This window comes from Mytilus californianus, unplaced genomic scaffold (assembly GCF_021869535.1).
Source record: "Mytilus californianus isolate M0D057914Y unplaced genomic scaffold, xbMytCali1.0.p SCAF_14, whole genome shotgun sequence".
Lineage (NCBI taxonomy): Eukaryota > Metazoa > Mollusca > Bivalvia > Mytilida > Mytilidae > Mytilus > Mytilus californianus.
This window is the reverse complement of record NW_026262626.1, coordinates 37366347-37382685: the sequence shown is the minus strand read 5'-3', so window position 1 is coordinate 37382685 and position 16339 is coordinate 37366347. Positions and strand designations below refer to the sequence as shown.

The 16339-nt window shown below is 32.1% G+C and overlaps 1 protein-coding gene and 1 long non-coding RNA gene across 6 annotated transcripts in view; both read right to left on the bottom strand.

Annotated features, from left to right (window-relative positions):
• Window positions 1–16339, bottom strand: part of LOC127724474 (uncharacterized) — a 158617-nt gene that overhangs the window by 66991 nt on the left and 75287 nt on the right. The window lies entirely within an intron of this gene.
• LOC127724493 (uncharacterized) lies at window positions 2718–15404 on the bottom strand. The gene is made up of 4 exons (XR_007992524.1): window positions 15008–15404; window positions 13516–13590; window positions 8586–8663; window positions 2718–8066 (listed from the first exon to the last, which is right to left on the bottom strand). It is a non-coding gene; the product is annotated as an uncharacterized LOC127724493 (long non-coding RNA).

Here is a 16339-nt window from a genome sequence, read left to right as displayed (position 1 = left end):
ATTCTTAGGGTTCTTTGATATGCTGAATCTAAACATGTATTTAGATTTTTGATTATGGGCCCAGTTTTCAAGTTGGTCCAAATCGGGGTCCAAAATTAAACTTTGTTTGATTTCAACAAAAATTGAATATATGGAGTTCTTTGATATGCTGAATCTAACCATGTATTTAGATTTTTGATTTTTGGGCCCCGTTATCAACTTTGTCCACATTGAGGTCAAAAGGGTCCAAAATTAAACTTTGTTTGATTTCATCAAAAATTGAATTCTTGGGGTTCTTTGATATGCTGAATCTAACCGTGTATTTAGATTTTGGATATTGGACCATAATAGGTGAATGTCCAATTTAAAATTTTTAAGTTCTTGGACCACATTCAATCTGTGTTAGAAACCTATGCTGTTTCAAATATTTAATCACAATCCAAATCCAAAGCTGTATCAAGCTTGAATGTTGTGTCCATACTTCCCCCAACTGTTCAGGGTTCGACCTCTGCGGTCGTATCAAGCTGCGCCCTGCGGAGCATTTTATTTTGTTATTGATAAAATGTAAAAAAGTGATTTAATGGTTTATTGAGAAGACTTGTAATATTTGTTTATCCACTGAGTATACAGTACACTAAGCACAAATATGTATAGATTTTTGCACTTTAAGAAATATATTGTGGTATTGAAATTGTTTTTAAGATTTTAGAAAACAGGTGACTTTTTTATCAGAATCTAGAATTTGATGGTCCTATTGGCGTTGTTGTCCTTAATGCAGTAAAAATTGTTTAATACTATTTTGGTGGGAAGCTGCTTTCGGTGGGTGTATATTGGCAGTTGGGATACTTATAAGGAGCCATTTTTGTTTTGGCGGAGATTAAGTTAAGGCTAATATTGGCAGTTAGGATACTTATAAGGAGCCATTTTTGTTTTGGCGGAGATTAAGTTAATGCTAATGATTAGTCTAGATTGCAATATACATTTTGGTTACACCATGGGTATGCTGAGCTATAGTCTACACCATTTTAGATATTTCTCGGGGAATACTGATGACTATTTTTTATTAGTTGTACTTTTGTACCTATTTTTATACTTATGTTTGTATGGTACATCAGTATCGAAGATTGTGTATAAATTTATACGCGGGGTACCCTTGTGGTATAGAACTTGATAGGACATTTGTTGGCTTATGGTTAGCCTGGTGTATAGAAGAAGTTGAGCTTCATGATGTTTATAATTCCAGCGTCTGATAGAATGGAGAATCTTGGATTGAACTTTAAATGGAGTATACGGTATTAGTGCTGTAACTGGATGCAAAAATAGACTTTTATTTTATATTTTCGATAATGACACAATGAAGAAAAATGTATATTTTGCCTTTTAAGTATTAACAGGCGCATTAGTTTGTTAACACAGACATTAGTTTTTATGACATAAACAGGCGCAGTAGTTTGTTGATGTATGGTTAAGTTTAAGTTTTAAGATAGCTGTAATATTTCCTTTTTTTGGCAAATTAGAGATTTTTTATTTGTATAATAGAGTATTACGTACATAACAATATTGTGAAAAGAATTTTTGAAATGTATTGTCAGAATTGACAAGACCATATTTCGAGGACGAAATGTATTCTGGGAAAGGGGCAGTGTTGTAAATGTGTGTATTGGTTATTTCCAAGTAAAGAAATATTGTTATTATTGTATTAAGAGAATTTATATGAGTTGTCAGAAGTTATTTCTAGTATTTCTAGTAAATTGAATGAGTAATTAACGTACGTTTTACTTTATGTTATTAGATGTATCGATTACGTCATATATGGCGCAAATTTGTCATGTATTATTCAGAACGTTACCGTTGGGTTAATATTGTAATCGTGAACCCAAAAGTGTTCATTTGTGAGCTCTCAACTGGAAGAAATAATATGTCTTGATTGTTTTAGTAACAAAAGTGTATTATTATAAGCATTTTGAGTCGAGGACTTGTATATTTTATGTCAGCGTTTGACGTTATGTTTTTCTTCCTGCTTAGAATATTTACTTCCGGCAATTTTAAATAAGTACCAGTGCAACGTCACGTTCGTCAGTCTTTGCTGTTTACATTTTGGCAAATGCAAAGATCCCGGGTGGTTCCTTTAGAGGTAAGAAGCAGCGCAGATAGCTGTATGCCTCGCATGGTCTAAATTATTTACTATACACATATCGTTTGGCAATTCCTTATCCTAGTTCCAAAAACACATGCGAAATATTATTATTGAGATCAGCTCCGCCTATTTATGCAAATTTACATGACAAATTATTTATAGACAAGTATCTTGAGAATATGTTGGAAATTACATGTTAAATATATTACGATAGTTTAGTCTGTACATTGTTGCGTTGTGCCGTAATAAATATATTATTTTACTACGAATTATTCATTTACGCTACCAATATTACCGTGGAGAACATAGGCCTGATGAAAGACAGACAACACTGTAGTTAGTCAATTTAAAGAGTTTCCGTCGTATATATTTGCTTATAACTATACAAAAACATAGCAAAAAGCAGAAATTACAACAACTATCATGGTCTAGAATATCTTCAAACAAATTATATCACATATCACGTGATGAAATTATAAGAGTTCACAGCAAAATGTAAACCGCGGTCATTAACGAAATGAAATGATATTGAATCATATCGTTTCTTCTTTATTAAAACGATTTAAAATATCCATAGTCATAAAAATAAAAGAAAGGAAAATATCAGTTGAAGTGTTTACTACTACAAGTAATAAAATATTTTTTCAGGACGACTAATCACATTTCTACATTGTTTTAGTGGAGGAACTCAAATACAAAATGAAAGTATAAATAATAAAAATATAAAGTAAAACAGAACACAAAACAATACAATATGCAGACGATCATATTCATGAAGAGGACAAACAATCGTTTGACAATTTTCTTTAAACAATGACAGCAATTACATGAAGCATTCATTTTGATTTACACATATTGCATTGAACATCAGCACCTAGCTACATGTATATATGTATATATACTTAAATGCAATAATTTTGCACACGGTTTTCACACAATTTATTTCAATCAGTATCTTATTTACACATGTAATGTATAAAAGCAGAAGGCCCTGCGGCTTGTGTGTGTCTGAGAGAATCTGAATTGTTAAAGCTATGGAGAAACGTTTTTTAAATGCAATGAAGTAAATGTAAAAAAAAAAAAAAAAAAATTGGAAAGCTAAAGAAAATAAAGAAGCAAAAAAAAAAAAATGAAAATTATAATGGTAACTGTAGGGTAAAAAAGCATTATTGTTCAAAATTGTCAGTGAAACAAAGGCTACATGACCATAAATAGCACATAACAAAACCAAAAGCTACAGTGATACATTAAACATTAAGTAAATGTTGCTTTTATGCTCCATTTCATCATTGAGCTTAAATCTTGTTATTTTTTTCTAATTCCCAATCTTTGTGTTTGAATTTTAATGAAATCTAACCTGATTACCCGAGGACCACAAAAAGGACCCCAAAATGAACTGTGACGTGTCAACATAACTGTTGATATATTGGTTTGCTTCGCTCAAAAAAAGGTTGATTGTCGGCTGTTTAACGTCCAGTGGCAACTATTTCATGCATGTTCTAGACTATGTTCAAAATAGAAGCGGGATACCAGGAGTTGAAAAATAATTGTTTGTATGTTGAAAACAATATTTCTAAATCCATTTGTTGTACAATAGTCGAAAAGATGTATAATACATTTTTAACCACACCACATTTTGTGTCTGTGCTAAGTCAGGTTATCTATGTGTTGTTTCTGCTGTATATCCTTGTTATATATATATATATATATCTTTTTCGGAGTTTGGTGGTTTGTGTGGTCTATTTTTTATCCAATATTTTCTGAGTTTGGTGGTTTGTGTGGTCTATTTTTTATCCAATATTTTTGGAAATTCTTATTATCCTTTTCATGAATGTTTGATGATACAAAAAACAGTTCAACACTTTTTTTTGTTTCATGGAGTGTAATTTGAAGATAACTTTTATGTCCACATTTGAATTAAATTGTCCTCTGTCTTTATTTGTACTATGACATTTTATTCGTCATTGATTTGAACAACAGCCCTCATGTGTTCGGATATTTATACATCGTTGGCTTTCAACTGTTTGGGTTTTAGCGTTCCTGAAGTAGGGTAATCCAGGAATGCGCTTCGGATGAACGAAATTTACTAGGTATTATTTTTATTTTCATCGTATATTTCCATAGACATCTTTGAAGGTATTACTAAGACTTATTACGTAGAAAGTATTATAAGACATATTGTGAGACATATTGCGTAGAGGGTATTATAATACATATTTCGTGAAGAGATCATAAGATCATTTACAATTTTTAACCGTTGATACAAGATGAATAGCATGTTATAAGAAAGCCTTTTGAGCTGATGGTGCGTAATGCAAACAATAATCACTCATGTAAAATGAAAGTTTGGGACTTTTCTATAATAATAATTAATTTCTCTACTACTAAAAATATAATCCTTATTACAATAACAGCTACGGAAATGTCACGAATTAACATAAATAATTTGAGTATAGTTGGCTTACAGCATTTATACTACACTATATTACCTAAGTCATCAAAAACAGAGAAATTCAAATAAATAGGAAAAACATAAAAATGAAAAATAAACATATAAAAATAAAAAATAGACAATATGCAGATTAACATACATGAATATTCCATTTAATCGACACTGGCCGCTGATATTAATAACAAATTCACTTATAACATTTGTTCTTGAATTTTAGTGAAGCATAAAGCATATCCTCACCTATAAAGATGCTTAAAAGGCGACAAAATTGAATATTTATTTTGCTGTACATTTTTCAAACGTCATTTAATTATTAAAGTTTTGAAAGAAAACGAATTGCATGTACATTGATTGATTGGTGTTTGCTTTACGCCGAATCGAATTACATATACAGTAGTAAAATAAAAATGTATATAAATATATGACAAATTTGACATCGATGTATTGAATCATAATAATTGTAGTTAATGTTTCTATTGCCCTCTTCTTGCACTGTAAAAGATTCTTTCTGAATTATGAATGGATCTTTTTGTAAAAAAAAACACACATCTTTTGTCATTTTATAATTGTAAACATGTGACCTATTATGTGTGAGAGAAATAAAACAACTGAAAAAACGTGGAAAAGTCAAAACCGTTTCTTATTGATGAAGCACGTTTTATTCCTGTGTAGCATATTTGAGGACTACAAAATAAGACAAGTAGTCATGAAAAATCGAGAAGCTTCATTTCATTTTCGAATGAGGAGAACAAGCACTGGTGTGAACTAATATAATAATACTTCTATCAATAACAATTAAGTAAAAGAGGAAGAAATATAACACCTTATAAAAATTACAAAATCAAATGAATAGCAAAAAAAAAACATTGCTCAACATTTTGCTTACTTATCAAATGCATCTGTATGACTGTAGACTAATGAATGGTCAAGACAGAAACGAAAAAAATAACGTTTTAAACTCGGCAAACTATTTTAATTAACTGCAACGTTAATGTCCACATTTGAATGAAATTCCTCATGTATATATCCTCTATAAGGGTTACTCATAACTTCCCTCGTTTAAAGTAGTAACTCATTAAAGTAATTTTTTCTATTTTGTAAGCAAATACACTAGCGGTAGTTCTTCGTTCCTATAGTTATATAATTTTAATAACAGAAGCATAACAACAAATAATCAAATCAAGACAATAGACTACACATTTGTATGAAAAGCTTAAAACACCATAATAGTGTGATAAGAAAAACAACAATTGCAAATGCCTTTAAGACAAAAAATCATCAAAGGTACCAGGCTTATATTTTTGTACACCAGACGCGCGTGTCGTTTACAAAAGACTCATCAGTGACACTCGAATTAAAAAAAGTTAAAAGGCCAATAAAGTACAAAGTTGAAGAGCATTGAGAAACCAAAATGTCGAAAGGTTTTGCAAACACAACCAAGATTATCTATTCCTGAGGTAGAACATCCTAATATTTTGAACAATGCAAAGTTTCATATCTATAATTCTATTGCAACATCGTTTGTAACGTTCATTTTGATCGGATAACGTCACTAATTTTCATGGCATCAAATCACAATTGATGCTATGAAAGCGCAGACGACGTAAGACAGATTTTAAATGTATGATTTGACGTTGTTTTCTGTCAGTTTCCTTTATAATGGAGATAACAATATTGTATTTTAAGCTCCGACGGCATCAATTGGTGATGTGATGGTCGCAAATTAACGTTAGCATAATAAATAATCACATCAAGGCAATATACTACACATTTGTATGAAAGGCTTACTTACAACACCATAATAATGTGATATGGAAAACAAACAATTGCAAAGCCTTTAAAGGGGCATTAGCTACGAGATATAAAAAACATAAAATATGATTTTTTTTTTGTTCCATAATTAATGAAAGTGAAATTATTTTAGTGAAATAATAATTCGCCTTTAGCAGCTAATTTGGTTCAATTTTGTCAAAATGAGATAAGAAACATTGCTGATGAATTATTCACTTGATGCGAAATAACCAATCAGAGTTGAGTTTAGGAACGAAAAATATTGTATAACTGGTGAGAAATGATGAGCTGAATATTCAGAAACATCCAGTAAAGCTTAAAGATAATCGTTATGGACAAATAGCATGACATGGTTTGAATTGGTTGAGAACAAAGATTGGTAGGATTCATTTGCCGTAAAGAAAACATGCTCGAATTCTTATTTGCCTTAAAGAAAACTTTCACGAATTAGCCTCCTTAAAATAGAATTACACAGAAGATATAGTAGTTAAATAGCAAAGCAATCATTCTGTGAGAAGTTATTTTAAGAGACACTTTACTTTTTGTTAACCTTCAATTCTCATGTTTTCTTTGACCAATACCCTGAAAACTTTGATGATGACAACAGATGAATTTTACCAATTTTACTTGTTCAAAATTTTCTTGAGTCAATTTTGAACTGAATATTTTTGATAGTGACAACAGGACCTTATTGCAATAAAAAAATGCATTATGAAAGATTGCTGGTTGCCATAGTCGCACCAATTCGTCCCAAATCCAGTAGCGAAAAAATTAAACAGGGACTATCACAGATCTGTTATCAACTCGACTATCAAAATCACTAACGAACAACACCATTAAAGTCATATGAAACTTCAAATTTAAAAAATAGTTGGATATGTTTTATACACTAGAATGGCTGAGTTGTATTAAAAAACAAGTGTACATGAACTTTCTTGTGAAACCTAATCCATTATCTTATCGAAATCTTTAGAAGTGTACTGCTATTGAACTATTGTCTTCCCGTATACTAATTAGTCGATATTTTCCCGTATACAGTGACTTCAACTACGAGACCTCTCGTTAGAACTTTAGCCACCGCACAGCGAGGGAAAAGAGTGATGGCAGAATGTAAATAAACGTGCACTGGAAAGTAAATAGTATTAATTGATTCTTAAAGAACAAATTAAATACACAAAATCATTTAACAACAGTTATTGAAACGCATAGAAAATATAAAAAAAAAAATTAACAGCGCTCCTTCAATTCACTTATTTTTTACATGCTTCACAGGCTTCTGTGTTGATTGTTTATCAATGTCAAGATCCGGTACACTTCGGCAACAAACTCGAAAGTTAATGAACTTGCGATCAACAATCACCGAATGAAATATTATGTGTCGATTATACGTTATAGACTCGTAATAAATGTAAAAAAACGTGCATTTAGGATTTAGTTTAGTATAATTTATATGCATGCATTGGATCAATAATTTCCTGAACATTAAAATTTTTTAAACTCGTTTCATATGACTTTAAGATATAGATACATACAAACATAGACGAGAAACCTGAATATGAACATATTGCACATTATAGATTGAATAATGCATGATAAAATAAGAAGATAGAATAAGTGTGTACTGTACAACATAAAAGCCTACACTTGTGACTGTTCTTTAGCATTCGGAAAATTTGCTATCTTGTGTGATAGGATAGGTTCCGCCAACTGCCTGAAAAGGAATAATATGACAAAATATATGCAATACGTTAAAACAATTCAAGATTAATGATAAATTAGAAAAAAAAACACAAAACGCGCCGGTAGAAAAATCATCAAATATACCAGAAATAACCCATATTGTTTGAACAACGAAAAAATATACATACATTAAATTAAATTCCACGCTTTATATTTAGATAATTTTCTTTTGTATTTGTATGATAGAAATGATACACTTAGCAGGTAAGATTCAAACTGAAACACCTAGGAAGATTTCTAATTGTACTCAAGCTACGATCGCAATTTCACCGGACAGAGTTCACAATACACGCGCGATTGTACGGCTTTGTGTGTTCTTTATTTGACCGTTGATGTTTAGTGCTTGTGTCGTTTTAAATTTTAGTCGTCAAAACGTTGGGCACGAGCGTACCAAATGTAGGTAATTCCAGAAAAAAGTCAAATAACACGTTTGTTTTTACTAAATATGTTACCATTGTGACTAAAAAAGAAAATGAAACTAAAAACTTGCCTCAAGTGAAAGGGATGCACAAGATTGTTTTTGATTTCCTGGTGGGTTTGTATCTTGTATTTCACTTACGACATCTAAAACAAACATAACATATTAACATAACTAAAATAGCACAGAGAGAAGTGTGGCGAAGGAGAATTGTTTTTAATGATCCGCCGGCATTCGTTGATTTACTATCAGACAGCAAACATGTGGATGTGGTATTACTATTCAATCCTGCTTTTTATCTGCAATCAAAGCCGGCTTCAAAGTTATTGTCAAATTATCTACTCTAGGGGAGATGTGAATCAGATGTGGATACTTAAAAATTTAAACAAACTGTTAAAGTACATACAATGTAAGTCTCTATCCTCTTGCAAAAGTATACAAAAAAGAAAATAGAAAAAATTGACGTTTCAACCCTTAACAAATTGAAAAAAATGGTCTTACTTTGTTTCATAAAAAAAATGGGCAACGTAGACACAAATGTCTTGTTTTAGGAAGCGACAAATCATACTCTTTAAAAAACTCACTCTAATTCAAACAAAAAATGGTCTCAAACTGCCAACATCAAGATGCGTGACCTTATTTTATTGACAACATATTTGTTACATTTGAAGACCAATTTTTTCAACAAACCATCGGCATTCCTATGGGAACTTATTGTGTCCCTCTTCTTGTCAACTTGTTCCTTTATTCACATGGGGCATGCTTCATAAAAGGGTTTATTGGGAAGAATGAAAAGAAACTTGCGTTATCCTTTAACTTCACGTTCAGCTTTAAAAAGTTTGGTGACTATGTTGAACATAAATATCTATTGACCTTGAAATAAAGGATACAGCAAATACAGCTAAGTCTGTCTCTTGACTAACATCTAGAATTTGACAATGAGGGTCGGTTGAGAAAAAAACTGTTTTTTACGACAAGAGATGATGTCAGCTTCCCAATCGTCAACTTTCCGTTTCTATGTAGAAACATTCCTGCAGAGCCTTCATATGTAGTATATATCTCCCAGTTGATACGATAGTCTAGATGTTGCATTTCCTATCACGATTTCCTTGATAGATGGTTGCTGATAACAATGAAGATATAAAACCAATGGTTTGAAGTGATGGAGTTGAATTCATCCCTTCGAATTTTTCCGGACGCCATAACGTGTTGGTTGTCCGTTATGAAATGTCCATTTCACAGATGTTCCAATTGTCGTAACAACAATCTCGTTCTCTTTTCCTCATATGTGACAAAATTGAACATATCACTGATTTATACTTACATGAGTAACACGACGGATATCACATGTGGAGCATGATTTGTTTACCTTTCTGGATCATCTGAGATCATTACGGATGGGGATCGTGTTCTTGGTTTTTAGTTTTCTATTTTGTGTTTTGTATACTGTTGTTTGTCTTTTTGGTCTTTTTTTGTTGTTGTTGCCTTGGCCTTGTTAGTATGTCATCGACTCATGAGTATGAACATTGTCTTTTTATCTCCCGTCTCTCTTGTATTATACTGACAAATCTGACCCAAAATATTTAGACTAGGACATATTCTAATCATGAACTTTCTGTGTGCTTACTTCTAATCGTTGAATGTATAGCGGAGAAATGAAGCAACTGAACACAATAACTGAAAAAACTAATATTATGAATTGGTGACCATCATTCCTTCCGGCCGATGACACGCTTAATGAAATCCATGGTGACATAACAACCACTAGTGACATCACTGACAACAAAACGATACCGTAGATTACTGAACATGTAAAATCAGAATTAAAGTACATCGTGGAGATCAAGATCCTAATAAGTTTGATCGGGGGATATAAGTATGCTTTCGGAATGAATAAGTGTTTGTTGAAAACGAGTAAAAATGATCAGAATACTATCCTGGGTTACCGTTTGTGCATGCTTGATCTTAAGGTTTCCGCTTTTCCCATGTTTTTGTTGATAAACTACCTAGACACATGTATAATCTAGAGGTGCCAATTTTCCGATGACTTTGTTTAATACTAGACAGGGGAAAGAGGACGGAAGAAGTTATTTTTGTAATCGAATATATAAATTTGTGGGAAATCGAATGCGTTCCGTCAAAAGGGTAATAATGCGCAAGTGCAAATGTTTCAAAAAAAAGTTAGCGATTTTGGATTCATAAGTATATTAATTTTTAATGATTAATGAGGACCTTGTCATCGTATAAAGAAAGTTTTAGCTCACCTCACCGAAAGGGCGTGCATAAGTTTTTACTATTACTCGGTATTTTTCGACAATAATGGTATACGACATCCGCCAAAAAAAAACTAGATTAAAATAAGATAAAAAAACAACAATGAAATAGTCTAAATACCACGAAAGACCGATTTCTATAATACCTGGAATGAATGATATATTTACGATTCTCTTTAAGAATTCTGGTTTAGAACGTAGTCTTCAACACATGGCCCCAACCGAAAAAAAACAAGGTTGGACCTAAATCAATTATCTGCAGGACCAATTATTTCCGAACTTTTGTTAAATAATACATCTGTTATATTTCGCAAATATATACTACTCATTGGCATCAATGTCAATGAAAGATGACTGACTGCCTTTGTATCAAAATAATGTAGTTTGGCAGAAAAAAAGAGTTATGAAATGGATATAACATTTTATAAATGTCTTGCGTCCGAAGCATTTTCTGGGTTTACATTCACCAGGAGCGCACAACCCTAAACATTTGAAAGCCAGGGATGTATAAATATATACAAGAAACGTTAGGAGCTTTTTGACCAAAAGGGTCCGAAAAAGAATGGCCAAATCATATAAGAGGTCAGCTTTCTAAGAGGGAGCTTTCACAGTTATCATCCAAAATATGACAAATAATCACTTTCTAAGGAAGCCGATAAACAAAAATAAGTATGATGTACATATTCAAATTAATCTAAAACGTCTATTCGGTCTTAAAAAAACTTCCAAATATTTTACTACTGAAAAAAAAAACTAGAGGCTCTAAAGAGCCTGTGTCGCTCACCTTGGTCTATGTGCATATTCAACAAAGGACACTCTCCATTTTTGTAGATGAGAATGGAATTCATGAAAAAAGTCTCTTTTTTGTTGATCTTGTACTGCTGATTATTCATGTTATTTTGTCTGTTTAGTTTCTCCCTATCTTCTTTAGTTTTTGCTTAAAACACCAAAGAGGGTAAACAAATAATCATTAAAGGGCACTCATTCCTATAAAGAGTGACAGTCTACTAACTATATCGGCAAAATTTGACTTGTTAATAGATCTTGCCTTGCTAATCGTTTTTGTTATTTAAAGTGTCTATTTATCGATTGTAATTTTCATCATATAAGGCAAAATGCAAAAAAAAAAAAAATCGTCATTAAAGGGCAATAAGTCTAATAAGGAGTTGTCGGTCGATTCCTTCTATTTATCTTAATTGTAGATCTTGTCTTGCTGATCGTTTTTGCTTATTTTAGTTTTTATCTATCTATTATGATTTTTAAGATATAAAGCAAAAACGCAAAAAAAAAATGGTAAAAATCGTCATCAAAGGGCAACAACTCTAATAAGGAGTCAACTGACGATTTCGACAATGCTGACTTATTTGAAGAACTTGTCTTGCAGGTCAATTTTGCATTTTAAAGTCTCTCTCTATCTATTTTAGTTTTCAAGATAATAGGCAAAAATGAAAAAAAAAGTGAACTTACTTTGTCATTTAAGGGCAAAAACTCCTATAAGAAGTCGGCCTGACAGTTTTGACGTAAATGGACAGTTAGTAAAGCTCAACATTATGAACATTTTTACCCCTGTCAGATTTTCTCTATTTGTAACAGTTTTCAAAATAAAAGACAAAACTTGCCTTTTACCCCTATGTTATGTTCTATTTTCAGCCTTGTCGGTCATTTTGGTTGGCAGGCGGCGTCATCGTACACATTTATTAAACTAGATACCCTAATAATGATTGTGGCCAAGTTTGGTTAAATTTGATCCAGTAGTTTAAGAGGAGAAGATGTTTGTAAAAGTTACCGGACGACGACGACGGACGACGGACGCCAAGTGATGAGAAAAATCACTTGGCCCTTTGGGCCAGGTGTGCTCAAAACGATTAACAGTAACATGTCGGTCATTTAAACACATGCAAAAGGGAGGTAAAAATCTTCTGACGAAACCTTTATTAATATGTGGTGTGCCTTAAAACTAAATATGCCGATGATTAATCGATAAAGAGTTTTTCAACTGTTTAACCGTCGCAGTCGTCTTGCGGCAGCATGCCGCCTCGAATGTCGTGAGAACCGTCGCAGACGTCTTGTGGCAGCATGCCGCTTTGAATGTCGTGAGTTTGATCCTTCCCAAACTATTCAAACTAAAATACATGAAATTGGAATATTTAAGTTTAGTATGATGATTCTCTGAAAAGCAGGTGGTGTAACTGTATGAGCGCGATCAAAGCCTGATCAGTTGCGAAACTGATAAGTATGTAAAACTAGTTACATAAAGGTAGTACGTTAAAAATTTGACTTGGCGTTCGGTCTGGTACAAAGCAGTACATTTATTTACTGCATGCAATATTCTATCCAGGATGATAACTTATCTTACATATAAAGGCACCTTTCCTTTCAGAAAAACATTTGGTCTAATTTTTAATTTTCAATGGGATACGGTAACGACTTTCACTTACACTTTTCTATCCTATTATTAATGTCCTAAAAATAAATATATAAATATATTTTGTCTAAACCAAAATAAAATGCATCGGGAATTTCCATTTATGCAATCTAAAAATAGTCATTGGACTTTTAAGTTAACAATCAGCTGATAGCGAACAAAGGTAGAAATAGTTTAAATCGCAAATGAAAGATTCGAAAAATCACTTAATAACCAATAAAGAAAAATAATAACAAAAAATGAAAGTTACAAAAAAATAAAATTGAAGAATCTCTCTCTGTTGTACATTATGTCACTTACCATTGTTGATTACTTTTGAAGTACCACTGTAAGTTGTACTGTCAAATCCACTGTCTGTTGCTTGAAAACTTCTTCCTACCGATGTTAAATCAACAAATTAAGCAACAATACAAATAGTAACTGAATTCACCAAAAAGAAATAAGAAGACGCACGCAATGTCGTGTAAAGCACAACTCTCCCGTTGTTTGTATAGACATTTACGCACAAAGAAACTACCACCCGGCATATCTGAAAATTGTCTACACGGTACATCTCAACATTATAAAGTTTAAGGCCAAAATAAAAAATCACTCCTTAATATATACTACTAGTATTAGGTTGAGGGATATGTTATGAAAGTTATGGACAATTGTTCGAACAGACGGTCATCGATTGAGTACATGTTTAACAAAACAATATGTCAAACTAGCAAAACACCGGGTATTTTCATATTGTATTAAATGTTATTGTCCTGAAAATGCACATAATATTTTCCGCTGGACGATAAGCAGACGTCAATTATTTAACATTATTCAATAATCGTGGCGAGCCTCGATTTACCAATGTACACGAAATTCGGCAAATAGCAACCTTTTACTAAAAAACAAAGTAAAATGCAAACCTGCAAAGACGTGTTTTTTACAATACTGAAATTTTTCTTTCTTTTTTTATCAGTTTTGCCAAATAAGCTAAGATCTCGAAACTACTTAAGACGTTTTTACACTACCTCCTTTTAAAGTGTACTCTTTGTTATTTTAGTCTGTAAAGACATGGTTTACTCATAAGCTGAAATGGGACTTTGAACTACCTTTTAATTTCAGTAACTGCGAGTACTTTTAGATTGGTAGTTTGTGACTTTTGTCTTTTCGATAGTAGTTTTTTCTACTTAGTTCCGATGTAATGACGCTTTAAGTTTAAAATAAAACAAGTCCCCTTCCCAAGCGTAGTCCATTCGTTCTAACCAATATAATGTCATAGTATGTTGTTTCATTTTTGAACTGTCCGCTAAACCATGTATAGATATTCAAGATTTAAACTGGTCAAAGTCCGTCTCATGTTAATGTACTTTTCCCATGTCGGGAACCTCGTTAATGGTTGTGTTGTTATATAATAATGTCCCTTTTTTGCTATTTGTGAAACTTGATGTTGGTGTCAGATCTTTAGTGATTTATGTCTAATTTGTTCTCACGTATAGACTGAGTGCTTGGCAAATTGTATGGACATCTATTTATTGTTGAAGACTTTGTATTGACCTCTAAATGTCTTTTGTTAATTTATTTCGTTTGGTTGCTGCCTCATTGATGTTTGCCCTAAAACCTTTCATTCGTATTAAACATTTTTTTTCAAAATGCTGTTGTAACATGTATTCACTATATATACACATATCCATGAATAAAGTTCGCCTTTTTCAACTTGCCCAGCATGTGAAGTGATCCGTATTCTTATTTGATCCTGACATATACAGTTAATTTCATGAATAGATTATTAATAATAAAACAAAAATATGCTTACTTCCTTTTTTCTCTCTTATATTCGGTGGTTGAATGGCAAAGTTCAATTTTTGCATGTTATTCTGTAATTCTGTGGCAAGAATTGTGACTTCATGTACATGAACTGCCGTTCCCTCTATTCTTTCAGAAACACAATCCAGCTTCTGTTCAATTATGGGTGCCTCTTCAAATCTGCCATCTTCTAAATTCCTTATTCGGGCATTTAGTAAGCGTAACAACTTTTTGAATTCGACAGCACATTTCGTTGTTTCATCCAAAGCTTGAATAGTTAAATCAACATCAGTTTCTTTTCCGGTATCCATTTCCGTCAGCCTTTATTAGGGCAGAATATTGTTTTCACAACAAACATCCATATTGAATTGGTCATGTGCTTATTTCGAATTCGTAAATGGAAATTTAAGGGGGTTTTTCCCCCATTGAAAATTTCTTCCTGTTTGAACTTAAATTTGTGAGTTTAATAAACAATACTGAAAAATTTAAATGTACCGCTTCTAAATTTAACCAAATGCCTTTTATCAAATACGTCAATGGTTTTTATTTTTATCGTCTAAAAATATAAATGAAAAAATGGAAAATTACGTCCAAACGTTTACTTTAAAATTAAAATATGGATTTAGTCTAAAGACACAGTGAATCATCAACACAAGCAACTCACCTCTTTTCTCCCAAAATGGAATGACAGTAACCGTGAGTACCTAAAATTGCAATTTATTAAGTTGCGTATAGGTAGGGACATATTACACACATATATATATATGTCTCTGGTATAGGCGATTAAAAGTTTCCTGCTTTCTTGTTGTCCGTAAAGGACAGAAAATCTACCACATCTTTAGTATCACTTGATTCTTTGAAACTGTCAAAGTCAAGTATTGCTCGTTCGTACTTTCTATCAAGTGCATTCTTATTCACTCTTTTCACCAATCTGAAGTTGTCTCACTTTATCTTATGATTTGTTATTATTTGACAATCCTCTATCGGCAAATCATGTTTTTATTTAACAATTTAGGTGACGATTATATATGCAGCAAAAAAGCGAGTGCTTGTATCCTTTCCAGTGTTATATGTATGCAAATAATTGTTTTATTCATTTTCGATGATTTTTTATGAGGAAGATGAGGATTGTTATTCAAATGTGGATATGAGACGAGGTTTCAGCGGTTATTTTTTCAGACGTCAGATAATTCAAACTGCGTCAAACGTGAATCCATCTTTATTTTAATTTTTAGATAAACTCCTACAAGGAGTTAACTGGCGATGCTCATGTATTTGTAGACCTTGTCTAGCTAATCAATTTGCAATTTATATTGTCTGTCTATCTTGTATAGTTTTCCGG